The sequence below is a fragment of the Spermophilus citellus genome (assembly GCF_964194105.1).
Source record: "Spermophilus citellus genome assembly, chromosome: 3".
Taxonomy (NCBI): Eukaryota; Metazoa; Chordata; class Mammalia; order Rodentia; family Sciuridae; genus Spermophilus; species Spermophilus citellus.
Window position 1 is genome coordinate 174,689,323 of NC_138184.1, and position 13,824 is coordinate 174,703,146.

At 46.3% G+C, this 13,824-nt stretch overlaps 1 protein-coding gene across 8 annotated transcripts in view; it reads right to left on the minus strand.

Annotated features, from left to right (window-relative positions):
- The window catches only part of ATXN7L1 (ataxin 7 like 1), a 241,486-nt gene that overhangs the window by 39,202 nt on the left and 188,460 nt on the right, over positions 1–13,824 (minus strand). Inside the window, exon 1 of one of the 8 annotated variants that reach the window (XM_081283617.1) lies at positions 1,249–1,385. The exons of the other annotated variants lie outside the window; for them this stretch is intronic. The gene's annotated coding sequence lies outside the window, so the exon portion shown is untranslated. Of the gene's footprint in view, positions 1–1,248; positions 1,386–13,824 lie in introns of those variants that run through there. 8 annotated transcript variants of the gene reach the window in all.

Genomic DNA, 13,824 nt, shown 5'->3' on the forward strand with positions numbered 1-13,824 from the left:
TGATGGATCATGAGCTCTTTAATCTCATCAACCATTGGTGGATTCGTAGCTAAACAACTGGGAGGTGGTGGAAGCTATCTGATAAGGGACCTAGTAGAAGGGAGTAAGTCCTTGGGGGAATACTTTGGGGACTAGATCTTGTCTCTGGTCCCTTCCATTCTCTCTCTCTGATTCCTGGCTTCCATGAGGTAAGCAGCGTTGCTCCACCACAATGTTCTGCCTCATTACAGGCCTAGAAATAGCCGGGTGTGGTGGTGCATGCCCCAATCCCAGTTTATGAGGCTGAGGTAGGAGGATCATGAGTTCAAAGCTACCCTCAGCTAAAGTGAGGTGCTAAGCAACTCAGTGAAACCCTGTCTCTAAATAAAATACAAAATAGGGCTGGGGATGTGGCTCAGTATGGAAAAACAAAGAAACAATGGAGCCAGCCAACCATGGACTGAAACCTCTGAAACTGTGATCCAAAACAAATTTTTCCTCCTCTTTTGAGATGATTTTCTCAAGTATTTTATCACAGTAATGGAAAGTTGACTAATATACCACTATCTCAGAAGTGCCTTCTGCTTGCTCCCCTGGTCCCATTACTCAGTCTCCTCAATTCCTTGGCAATCGCCTTTGCCAGCCAGGGAGGGAAGTGTCCCATCCTTGGGTAGGTAAAGGCTTCTTCTGGATGGCAGTGGAAGCTGAATGGCAGGTTTAATTTTTTTTTTTTCCATTGGAAAGAGGCCAAAGATTCTGACCCCTGCTTTCACAGGGTGGGCATGGCTCATCTTTTCTATATTCAGTCACACTAACTCAAACACCTCCACATGTGGTGAGGAGCTGAGAGTGGGTGGTTAGTTGGCAATACTCAGAAGATTGACTAAGCAATGTATTATTCTGTTTGTGTAGGTGATAAACAAGCCAACAGTTACTCCTGAGGTTAGCAAAGTCCCCTGAAATTCCTTCCCCTTCAATCTTAAGGAATGCATTTACATACTGCCTTAGGGCTCACAATTTGCAATCTGTTGCATTGGTCAACTATTGTCCTTCCTTTGAGGAGCAGGGTTTGAAAAGGAAAGAGGAGTCTACTTAGCATGAACTCTTTCAGGAATCCCAGGGCTGCAGCTAGCTTCCTGTCTACTATACAGGGAGTATTTATCTCCTTGCTATCTCTATTCCTCCAGGTAGGTCTCTCTACCTCCATCTCAGTTGGTCCTGGGAAGGGACCCTCCCTCATCCCCCCCTGCACCATGGGAAGGTGTCTACCTTCTGTGTCTTTTGTCCTGCTTTGGCTGCCCAAATCTTCTTCCTGTGTGCTTGGCCTGTCTGAATTTATCTTTCTAGACCAAGGCAGGTCTTCTGGCTTTAAGAAAAATGGTTCTCTTGGCAGCAAGTAGATTCCCTCCCTGCCCAGTGATGTCTGCAAAAGAGCAGAGGTGGAGAATCATGATGGTGTCATTGCGAGAGCCACCAACGTGCTGCAGGGCCAGCTGCCCTCCTGCCAGCTACGCTTTTCTGGTGAGCAAGATTTATTCTTCTATCATCAACAGATACGCCTTAAGAGAATGGTTTACAAAGTCTTTAGGTTTGCAAAAATTATTGCCAGCCTTTCTCCACTTACCAGAGCAGGGTAAAGATGGATTTGACAGGCAGGAGCGAGAGGACATATGGTATCTGTGCTGTGGGTTACATGTCTGATGAGAGTTCTCAGCTGTCTGATTTCTCCCACCCCTTCCTTCGACAAAGACCTATGTGCCTGTGCCATGGTCTGGCAGAATTTTGAGAATCTCTGATTTACTGGCAGGTCCCTGGGAGAGCCATCTCACTCAGCCTTTTGCCTTCCAAGCAGTGACAGCATTAAGTCATCCCAAACAAAAAGGAATTCACCCTCTTTTAAAATGCTCTTGGAGAAGAAATTCTATTTGGCGCTCTTGGGTGTCTTTTGGGGGTTGCTACTAGAAAATTTTTTATATCGAATTTAAATTCTTTAAGTAAAAAAAATACTTGGGGCATTCTGGAAGGCTGGTAGTTGGGCAATCATTAAGAACCAGTGTAAATAACACAGCCATGGAGTCTGCCCTAGTAGGAGAGTTATAATAGGTAGCACATAAATCCAGATGGATAAATAAATGGGATATACATATATATATATATATAATTTTTTTAAACATACATTTTTATATCTGGTAAAATACTGGGAAAACTTTCAGAAACCCTATTTGTAAGTACCTTTAGCAACCACAGGGCCCGTAAATAAGAAAATCTACTAGGCTAATTTATTATTCTGTGGCTAAGTGTCAGGCCTGGTGGTGAGAGAGGAAGCACAGTGTATAATCTCTCTTGACCTTTGCACGTTTTGGATTCTCTCCCGCAAAACACAACCTCAGTAAACTGGGGAAATGTGGTCAGACTGCACAGCTATTGTGGGGTGAGTGGTCATAGTGGCAGAGGCAGGGTGGGGGAGTGGGGGGTAGGGGTGAGGGGGGGAAGGGGGAGTAGGAGTTTGATGGCCAGGTTCTCTCATTCTCATACCAAGGGGAGCTTGGCTGGCACCCACAGTTGGCCGGGAAGGGTACAGCATGCAGCATCTTCAATGACAATAATGGGTCAAGGTTTCCTTCCTCACCCAGCAGAGGTGATTAACTGCTGAGAAGAATGATGTGGAGTTTCCTGCTTAGACGAGTTAGGCATGTATGTGTGTGTCTCTGTGTGTGTACATGTGGGTGGGTGATGAACAAGCTGACTTTGACAAATTGCAAAAATGGCCATAAATGAATGAAATAAAAATCTCAGAGGACAAGTTAGGCTGAATTCAGGGTCAGCAACTTGTCAAAGTTCTAGAAAATTCACTCACTGTGGAGGGTGTTACAAAAGAGATTAGGACAAGAGTTAGCACAGGTTTTGAAATTAGAGAAATTGCCCAGCGCAGTGATGCATGCCTGTAATCCCAGCAGCCTGGGAGGCTGAAGCAGGAGGATTACAAGTTTGAGACCAGCCTCAGCAACATAGCAAGGCCCAGAGCAACTTGTGAGACCCTGTCTCAAAATAAAAAATCAAAAGGGCTGGGGATATGGCTCAGTGGTAAAGTGCCCTTGGGTTCAATTCCTGGTCCTCTCCCTCTGAAAAAAGAGAAATCAGACAAAACTACATTTGAATCCTGTCTTATCTATTGCTGGAAGCATTAGGGTAAGAGAGCATGTGACTTCCTGGCTTCAGGACCTCAGCAAGCCCATAGAACTTCTGTGAGAACAAGAAAAAGGAGCAGCAGCTGGCAGATAGGGTGTGTACTGGCTTTGACTCCTCCCTCCTTTGGTGGGGTGGTCTCTCATACAGCACAGAGCCCACACAAGTGGTGCCTCAGGCCTTCATGGTTCTGTGCCTGTTTCCTGATCAATAAAATGAAGGTAATGATAATTGAAGAGATTACATGAGGTAACAGACATGAAGAGCTTGGCACGGTGCCAGGCACACAGCAGAACCTCAACAAAATGTAGTGAGACCAATAGAGGACACAGGGTCACACCATTCACTTTCCCCAGTGTCCCTGATACTTTTGGGGTATACTTCTGGGAAGAAAGGCCATCAGAAACCTCTTGTCTTCTTTGTCTTTTCTGACCCACAAAGATGGACAAGGTGGGAGGAGGCAGTGACAGTTGACGGGCAGGTGGCCTCCACTCACCCAGAGAACAGGACTTCTGGAGGTGCAATGAAGAGGAGAAGAGAATGAGGAAGGAGGTCTTTCCAGACCTGATGACCTCTTTCCAGGACTCTTCAGCCAGCTCCACAGTCCTACCTGATGATCCATTACTAGCACTGCCAAGCCTGAGCTAAGTGACTAAAGCACATCTGGAAGGAGAGTGAGTGGGATAGCCAGCCTCCTCTCATACAAATGTGTTGTCTCCTGCAGCATGGTAGGCCACAGGGGCCTCTGTCACTCTGGGACATCACCCAGAGGAATGACTACACTTGCACCCGGCTGCTCCAGAGGAAGGAGGAGGCCACAGCACCAGCCTCTCTGCTGGTCTGTTAGTCTCTCCTAGTTTTCTGCTGTTAGGGCTTCCCAAGGCACAGAGCTCAGAAGGTCGTCTCCACACACACTGGAGAACAAGAAGTGATAAATGTCCTGATGTTCCTGGGGAGTCCTAGTGCACCAGGACTGTGGAAAAACCAGCAACCTGGAGAAGGTAAAGAAGAAGGAGGGGGCTGGGGATGTGGCTCAAGCCGTAGCGCGCTCGCCTGGCATGCGTGCGGCCCGGGTTCGATCCTCAGCACCACATACCAACAAAGATGTTGTGTCCGCCGAGAACTAAAAAACAAATATTAAAAAAAAAAAAGAAGAAGGAGAATGGAGTCCTGATTCAAGAGGGCATACGATGCTGCACAGTCTGCCTTTGAGACCAACTGTGCTTGTAGTGGTGTGGTCTCAAGGTCAGGAAAGGTTTAACAACAGCCCTAGACCAAAACAACAGCTGCTGCTCAGGGTCTTCCCTCATGACTGAGCTGCACACTTCACATAAATGGCCACTGAAATTCACATCAGTGCAGAAATGATATCAGAGCCTTTGAAGGACAGATGTGAGAAGGTAGGGATCAGGAGGCAGGTAGATTCTGCAAAGTGTGCTGGTACAGAGTGGGACAGATCCCTGAGTGCCCTGGTCCCCAGCATTGGACCAGGACAGGCCACACTCCGGAGCAGCAACTGGGCGCGCTCCCCTCTGCAGCCACCAGAGGTCATTGGCTCCCACTGTTGCAGCAACAAGCTGCCCTTCTGCAGGGCCTGCCAATAGCCTACCAGGGCCAGAGTCCTTACTGTCACTCTCAAACCCTGGAGCCAAGGGAGAGATTAGTGACATGGAGAGATAGGGACTTACAGACCATCTTCATCCCCCTGCCGAGGTAGGCTGGGAGCAGCACCTGAGCAGAGACCCTGAGCCCCCATCCCCAGGCTTTTGCCTTTGAAAAGTCCTTATGAGCATGTTGGGAAAAGAGTCAAGGACAGAGTCTCTGGCTGTCTTCAGTGCCCCAGCCTCTGCCAGGGAGCCTGACACCAGCTGCTCTCATTTCCATCAGAGAGGAACGGTCCCAGGTGTACTCCCTTTCCCAGGTGTAACACTCACTCAATTTTTTCCTCTTCACAATTGGAATCCATTCCCTATTAGGCAGCCCTGCACCTAAACCACTTTTATCCAGAAAAAAGCACATTATTTAAAAAGACATTCAAGAATTTCGTCTTCATATTGTCCTACAGCAAACTAAGGAAATTATTTTAAAATTCTTATTTATTTTTACTTTTTAGTACTAGGGATTGTACCCAGAAGTACTCTACCACAGAGCTACATTCCCCAGCCCTTCTTATTTTTTATTTTGAGACAGGGTTTTGCTCAGTTGCTGGACTGGCCTAAAACTTGTGATCCTCCTGCCTCAGCCTCCTGAGTTGCTGAAATTACAGGAAGCGCCCCCAGCTTCAGGAAATTCTTTTTATATTAAATAACAAAATACATCATGTTTTACAATTGAGGCATAGAAATAAGTCAGACTCAGAAAGTCAAGGGTCCTATATTTTCCCTCATATGTAGAAGCTAGAGAGAAAAAAGGGGGAAAAACCAATTTGTGATAAAAATAGAAGCAAGACCAATAGAGTAGAGGATGGGGTGGGAGGAGGGAAGAGAAGAGGGAACAGGGTGGAGGTACTGGGCAATGAAATTGACAAGATTATGATATGGGCATATATGAATCTATCACAATGAATCCCACTGTTGTGTATAATTATAATGTATCCATAAAAAAAGAAATACAGAGCTGGCATGCTGGCCCATGTCTGTAATCCCAGCAATATGCTTGGTTGTGGCAGGAGGACTGTCAGTTCAAGGACAGCTTCAGCAACTTAGTGAGACCCTGTCTCAAAATAAAAAGGGCCAGGGGTATGACTCAGTGATAGAGCACCCCTGGGTTTAGTATGATCAAAAAAGAAAAAGAAAAGAAAAAAAAAGACCCCTGTCTGCATTTTTCTGCATTACCAGTGAAAGTCTTAGCATGGCTTGCCTGACCCTTGTTCAAAATTCCCACCACTAGCTGTAGGGTGCTTGTCTAGCACATGCAAGGTCTTGGGTTCAATCCCCAGCACTGCAAAAAGAATGAAAAGAAAATTCCACTACCAATGTTTTTTTGTTTTGTTTTGTTTTGTTTTTTGGTACCAGGGATTGAACCCAGGGGCACTTAATCACTGAGCCACATCCCCAACCCCTTTTTGTATTTTATTAGAGACACGGTCTGGCTGAGTTGCCAAGGCTGGCTTTGAACTTGGGATCCTCCTGCCTCAGCCTCCTGAACCGCTGAGATTACAGGCGTTTGCCACCATACACATCCGTCTCGCACTCAGCCACCAGTGCAAAGGTGACCATTAAAGGTCAGGGAGGTCAACCTTCACAGCCTGGCCTACTCCACCTCTCCTGTCCAGTCACGTTCTCCTACATCCCTGCTCGACTTCTCTTGGATCCTGGGACCAGATGCAGGGGCCTAGTTCTGTGCACTGGGGTCTGCGCTTGGTGCCCTCCCCTCTCCTGTGAACATCCCCTCCATCTGTCCACATCCTGAGGAAATTCAGCCTTCTCTCATGCTAGCTGTCCCTTCTCAGGTGTTTCTGTTGCACTTACCATGTTCAATGGCGAAGTTTTATTTCTACAGCTACATACATTGACCAGACTGAGAGCTACCCAAGGATAGGAACTCTGTCCCAGCAGCATATACAACGTCTAGCATTTAGGAAAGACTCAATAAAGGTTTGATGCAATAATTAATGTTCTCGGCAAAGATTAAATCATATAACATCTTAATAAAGGGACTGGTTCTCCACCAGTGCTTGGAAAGAACAAATGCTTTAGGGGAGGACCAGCCTGCAGCTCTTTCTCTTTCTTGGCAAGAGAGAATGACAAAGGAAAGGTGTGAGTTCATAGTGGCCCCCGCTGAGTGCCCACATGTGATGGACGGTAGGTCATGCTCTCACATGGAATACCATGTTTAATCTCCACCCCAATTTTACAATTGAGGCATAGAAAAGTCACCCAGCTCATTCAGTAAAATGAAGGCAGACATGGGGCTCGATATCAGGTCACTCTAGGAGTGGTGCTCTACCTGCAGCCCTGGAAGTCAGAGACCAGGGATGGGGTCTAGCTCTGCTACTGGACTTGGACCAGACACTTCATTTCTTTGGGCCTCTGTTTTCTTAACTTCCTCACAGGGTAGTAGATGGGATCAGGGCTATAAAAGTGTCTGAAAATTATAAAGTGCTGTGCAGCCATGAAAGGTCATGGCTACCCATCCTTGTGGCCCATAACCTTCTCTCTCTCCTGCCATTTTCCCCTTTCCCAGCTGTCCTAGTCTTATTATTCCCTCCAGAGGCCCCATTCTCTTTCTGAGCACTTCTGTGACTTCAGGAGGTCATTGGAGTTGACTCCCAAGGAGCTGTCCATTGTCCTTATCTTTGCTCATCTGCAGACCTGTGCGTGTGTGCACAGCATTTAACATAGCACTTAATGTTTAAGTTCCTGATCTCCCCACCCTGTGCTTGAATATTCTGGCCTACCTACCTTTCATCCGCTCTGGCCCACCTGGCCTTTCTACCTTCCCCCCTTCAGTTCCTAACAAAGGGGCTAGATTTCCATTCTAAAAAGACAAACAATCAGTGTGGAACAGGAAGGGTGGACTGGAGGAGGAGGCAAGGCAGAGGTGGCTGCAGGAATCCTACTGGAGAATCTAGGGAGGCCAGAGTGGTAGGGTCTGTTGGAGGCTCTGCAGCATTTTGGATCTAGGATTTCACAGCCTGACTGGAACCCCTGAGATGACCTCCCATGTTTTCAGGGAGCCATCAATCCTAAGCCGGGTTCTGTCTTCAGTTCACCAGCACCAGCCCTCAGTTATCATTTCCCTCTCTTCAAAGCTCTGGAAAGACTTCCAGGGTACCTGGGCTCCCCAGCCCACTTTACTGCTGGAAGACCCACCTTGCATTTCTAAGTATTTTGAGAAGAGCCCTGTCTACCTGGGGAGAGGCAGCCCTCCCCCTCTGTGCTGGAGGGCAGGCACGTGGAGTCCAGCCTGCTGATTTTTCTTTTGCTTTGGCTCATTTTCCTTCTGGAGCAGCTGGCTCTTCTCCTGCATTTTTAATAGCTGAGCATATTTAGCATTCAACACACATGTGCGGGTTGATAAGGCCCAAAGAGAAGGCAACAAGCCATCCAGGGGAAGAAAACCTCCTCCTACCTGCTCCCTGCCTCCTGTCCACATCTGCCTACCTCAGTGGGTTTGAGTTCCCCATGAGCTCAGCATGCTCAGCCCCGGTGGGAAGTGACAGCAGCTGGGAAAGGTTCCCTGTGCCAGGGCCTGGTCCCAAGCGGAGTGGGAACTCATAAGCAGAGGCTGAAATGCTTATTGCAGCTCAAAAGAGCCAAACAGCCATGATTTTATTTAATTTCCTCCCTCCTCCCACCCTCTCCCCCACTTTCCCTCCCACCTTTTTGAAACAGGTCTTGCTATGTCGCCCAGGATGGACTCAAACTCCTGGGCTCAAGCGATCCTCTTGCCTCCAATTCCTAAGTGGAACTACAGGTCATGCCACTGCAACAGGCCCCACGATGCCTTCTTGACTTTCACATGGGGACACAATCATCTTATCCATCTCCCTCTGTCATTATGGACTGTGTTTATACTGGCCAGGGACTCTCTGGCCTCTGGTTCCCTTGGGAGTGGTCCCCTGAAGGGGCAGAACTATGGAGAGAGGGGCTATTAGAACCTGAGTGCTGGGTGACCTTCGACAGTAGTCAGGCAGTTCACAGGGGATAAATCTGGTAACATGGAGATACTTTCTCTGTTTTCCCCTTTCTTCTCATGCAGAGTTATTTTTTTAACCCAATCCAGATACAAAAGGGAGAAAGAAAAGAAACACAGACTATTTAACCTGGGCAAGAATTCCAGGAGGTCAGCCTGACCTCAGGGGTGGTGCTTTTACTGCTGTCCACGTGAACTTGAGCTACTTGGAAAAGGTGCCCCACGCCTGTTGTCAAATGGCACATAAAGGCCACATAGCCCACGTGGGCAGGCACTGCTTATATTTTCTTGGCTTGTAAGGATCAATATGGAGCTCAACTGGAGCGATGAAAAGGAACTCTGGCCAGGGAGTCTCTGCATGGCCTGATTAGATTTTTTTAGATCTGTTCCTACTACAGGCTAATGCAGGAAGGGAGTGAGAGTTCTTACCACTTCGTGAGAGCCCCGAGGAGTCCAGTTAATTTATCTCTGAACCCAAGAAATGGAGAGACCCACCTAGGATTCCCCGGATACAGGTTAAGGTCTGTTGTGTCAGAGACAGCAGCCACCAGCCACTTGTGGCTACTGAGCACTTACATTGTGGCTGCCATGGACGAGGGAGGAACATAATTCTAAATTTAATTCATTACAATTTAAAAAGAGATAATTGGTTCTATTATTAGGAAATGTTTAAGTATGTTTGGAACAACTTGCATATGTGAATCTATTTTACAATTTCTAGTTTTTATGAAATCTAACAAGGAAGCAAATATTTCTGATGACAATTTAGTGTCCAAATTGAGATGTGCTGTAAGGGTAAAATATACACAGGATTTCAAAAACAGAATGGAAAAAAAAAAGGAATGTAGCTGGGCATGGTGACGTACACCTGTAATCCCAGTAGTTTGGGAAGCTGAGGCAAGAGGATTGCGAGTTCAAAGCCAGCCTCAGCAACTTAGCGAGGCCCTAAGCAACTCAGTGAAACCCTGTCTCTAAATAAAATGCAAAAAAGGCTGGAGATGCGGCTCCATGGTTGAGTGCCCCTGAGTTCAATCCCTGGTACCAAAAAAAAAAAAAAAAAAAAAAAAGAATGTAAACTACTTTACTGTTAGGGGGAAGAAAATATATTGTTAAAAAATTAATTTCACCTGTTTCTTTTCACTTTTTTTCAACGTGGCTGCTAGAAAATGTTCAGTTACACAGGGGGCATGTATTATATTTCCATGGGACGTGCTCATCTCAACACTGCTAGACAAAAGGCTCACCATCTCCAGAAAATCTTACAATCCCCTTCAATGGTGAGATCTGTTCCTTTCATTTCAGCAAGAGTTGATGGACAGGGATGTGGCTCAATGGCAGTAGGGCGCTGGCCTAGCAGGTGTGAGATCCTGGTTCAATCCCCACATTGCAAAAAAAAAAAAAAAAAAAAAAAAAAAAGAAGAAGTTCAAAGTAACAACAACAACAACAAAAAACCAACAAAACAAAACAAAACAAAAAAAAACCCCCACCAACATCAAAACCAACAAGGGCACCATGTTTGCTCAGCTGGTGAGAAGCTAACACATGGCAGACCCTGCAGCTACCACTGAGCAGGAGCAGCATGAGGATATTAAATGTATGGCAGGCCACAGAGGGTGTCACAGGTGAGGCAAAAACTATGTGCTTTGGGGCCTGAAAAGAGGATGATAGCCGATCACGTTGCTGGAGGTGGACAGTGAAATGCATAATAAGAATGGTGAAGATTTTGACCAGGAAAGAAGCAGCAGGACACTATGGAAAGAACACCAGGACCAGGAGCAGTGGTGCACTCCCGCAATCCCAGTTACTATGGAAGTGGAGGCAGGAGGGTCGCAAGTTTGAGACCAGCCTTGGCAATTTAGTGAGACCCTGTCTTGAAATATAATAATAGCAATAATAATAATAATAATAATAATAATAATAATAATAATAATGGCTTGGGATGTGGCTCAAGCAGTAGCGTGCTCACCTGGCATGTGCGGGGTGCTGGGTTTGAGCCTCAGCACCACATAAACATAAAATAAAGACGTTATGTCCACCGAAAACTAAAAAATAAATTAAAAAATTCTCTCTCTCTTTAAAAAAATAATGATATAATAATAAAAAATAATAAAAATATAATAATAATAATAAAAAGGGCTGGGGATGTAGGTCATGGATAGAGCATCCCTGGGTTTGGTCTATTACTAAAAGCAGACAAACTAAAACCACTAGGCTTAGTTGGCCCTGCAGCCTTGGGCTCTCCTCCTCGTCCTGTTTCCCAGGGCCCTGCCTATGGCCTGTTCTTTTCATGCCACATATCTTCTGGGAGTCCCCACCTGCATCCATGGCTTCAACCCCCATTTCTACACAGGACTCTGAAATCTGGATTCCACCAGTACCTCTCTCCTGACCTCTGGATCCAAACATCTGGATCCATGCCCACTGGATGTCTCCTAGTAGGAATTAATTAAATAATTCACAGTCTACCAACTCTCCAGCTGAACTCATCTCTCCTTTCCTCCCTAGACTCTGGCCCTTATCAGCCTTCTCACTCTGGCCCTTATCATTAGCCTTCTCTTGAGGAGGAGGCAGGACCAGTCACTTAGTTGTCCAAGAACCTCAACATCGTCCACAACTCTTCCTTATATTCCAGTCCTACATATAACCAACCTCCAAATCCTGTGAAGGTTCCTCCTTGCTGCTTCTCCCACTGGCTCATCACCCCTGCCTCGGGCCTGGCTGCCATCACTTGGATTATGCAACAACATCCTCACTGTTCTTGCCACTTCCTGAGTGGCCCTGAAGCCATCCTTTAGACCGCGGACAGGGTGATCACAGCTGAAAACGGCCCCTTTAACAGCTCCATGCAGGCTTCAGGTGAAGTCTGAATTCCTGAATTGACCACGGACAGTGAAACTTTGAATTGAAGCCCACCCACTTGGCTTCACATCCTGCCTCTCCCCAGGGGCAAACACTCTCCCACCTTCTGTTCCCTTTGCCTGGCTCATCTTTCCTTCTCTATTTTTTTTTTTTTTTTTTTTGGTGTTACTGGGGATTGAACCCAGGGGTGCTTTACCACTGAGCCACATCCCCAGCCCTTTTCACATGTTATTTAGAGAAGGGTCTTGCTAAGTTGCTTGGGGCCTTGTTAAATTGCTGAGGCTGGCTTTGAACTAGCAGTCCTCCTACCTCAGCCTCCCAAACTGCTGGGATTATAGGCATGCACCACCACATCTGGCCTCCTCTTTATTTTTTATTTTTGAGACAGGGTTTCACTAAGTTGTCCAGGCTAGCCTGGAACTTGACATCTCCTGCCTCAGCCCCAGTTGCTGAGGTTACAGATGAGCACCACTGTGTTGCCCGGCTCATCTTTCCCACTGTCTTAATATTTTTTGGTACCAGGGATTGAATTCAGGGCACTTGGTCACTTAGTCACATCCGCAGCCCTATTCTGTATTTTATTTAGAGACAGGGTCTCACTGGTTTGCTTAGCGCCTCACTATTGCTGAGGCTGGCTTTGAATTTGCAATTTTCCTGCCTCAGCCACCTGAGCCGCTGGGATTACAGGCATGTGCCCCAGCACCCGCTTTAATTTTTTAATTATGGAGAAATAGATAACATAAAATTACCATTCAGATAACCACAGATTACCATTCAAATCCCATTTTATTTTTTAAGCTCCTTACTATAGACATGTTGGACTTTTGATGATTCATGATTTATTTATTTGTTTAGTTTTGGTACTGTGGATAAGGGGCGCTTTACCACTGAGCTATATATCTCAAGCGTTTTTGTCTTTTATTTTAAGACAGGGTCTCAGTAAGTTGCTAAGGGTCTCACTAAGTTGCCCAGACTGGTCTTGAACCTAAGAACTTCCTGCCTCAGACTCCTAAGTAGCTGGGATTAAAAGTGTGTACCACAGCACCTGGCTTGACTTGTGATTTTTTTTTCACTTTATGATGGTGTGAAAATCATAAGCATTTAGTAGAAACTGTAACTTGTTTTTTTTGTGGTGCTGGGGAATGGAACCCAGAGCCTGATAGATGTTAGGCGTGTGCTCTACTACTGAGCTACATCCCCGGCCCAGAAAATGTACTTTGAATTTTGATCTTTTTCCAGGCTAGCCATGTGAGTATGATATTCTCTTGTGACAGTGGGCAGTGGCAGTGGGCTGCAGCCCCCAGTCAGTCCTGTGTTCACAGGGTTACCATATAAAATAGGCTTTGTATTAGAGGACTTTGTCTGACTATAGGCTAATTATAAGTGGTCCAGCTAAGATAGTCAGCAGGTTAGGTATATTAAATGCCTCTTGACTTATGGTATTTTCAACTTACCATTGTAAATTGAAAATTACATAACCCCATCATAAGCTGAGGAGCATGTGTACTTGTCCTTCAAATTAAGCTGAAGTGCAACCTCTTCAGAGAAACTTTTTGAGTACTCAGCATGGGTTGGATGTCCTTCTTCTGGGCTACCAATATCAGAGCCCTTATCACATTACACTCTATGTCAGCTTATGTCGCTTCTTGCAGATTCCCTTTGATAGCATCTGTCTTATTTAACTTTGTATTCCCAAGGCTGCTGTATACAGTTGTACAGGTTTTGCACTGCACTGGGATAATTAATCAACTGAAGAAGTCATTAGGGCATGAAGATCATCAGTCCATTGTATACTTGGTACAATGAGACTCACAGCCATTAAGTGACTTGTTCAAGGACGTACAGAAAGTGAGTGGCAGAGGCTGGGCTTGAACTCACTTTCCCGCCCCTAGCTCAGTGCCCATCTTTTCATACTCTATTCTAAGGAGGCCTCTCAGAACTCAGTTCGGACCCTATGAGCTCCAAGCTGCAGTCCCTAAGGCTGCATCTTCCCAGCCTTGGGGACCCCGTCTCTTCCTGACTTACGTTCCTGGCTACAGCAAGTGGAAGGATGACAGCAGGCAGACTGGCATGAGGCCAGCTAGAAGACCAAGGTGGCCTGTGGCCTCTTTGCTGGTGCACCCCGCTGAGCTGTCTTCACTCCCGTTCACCCACCTGGAGTA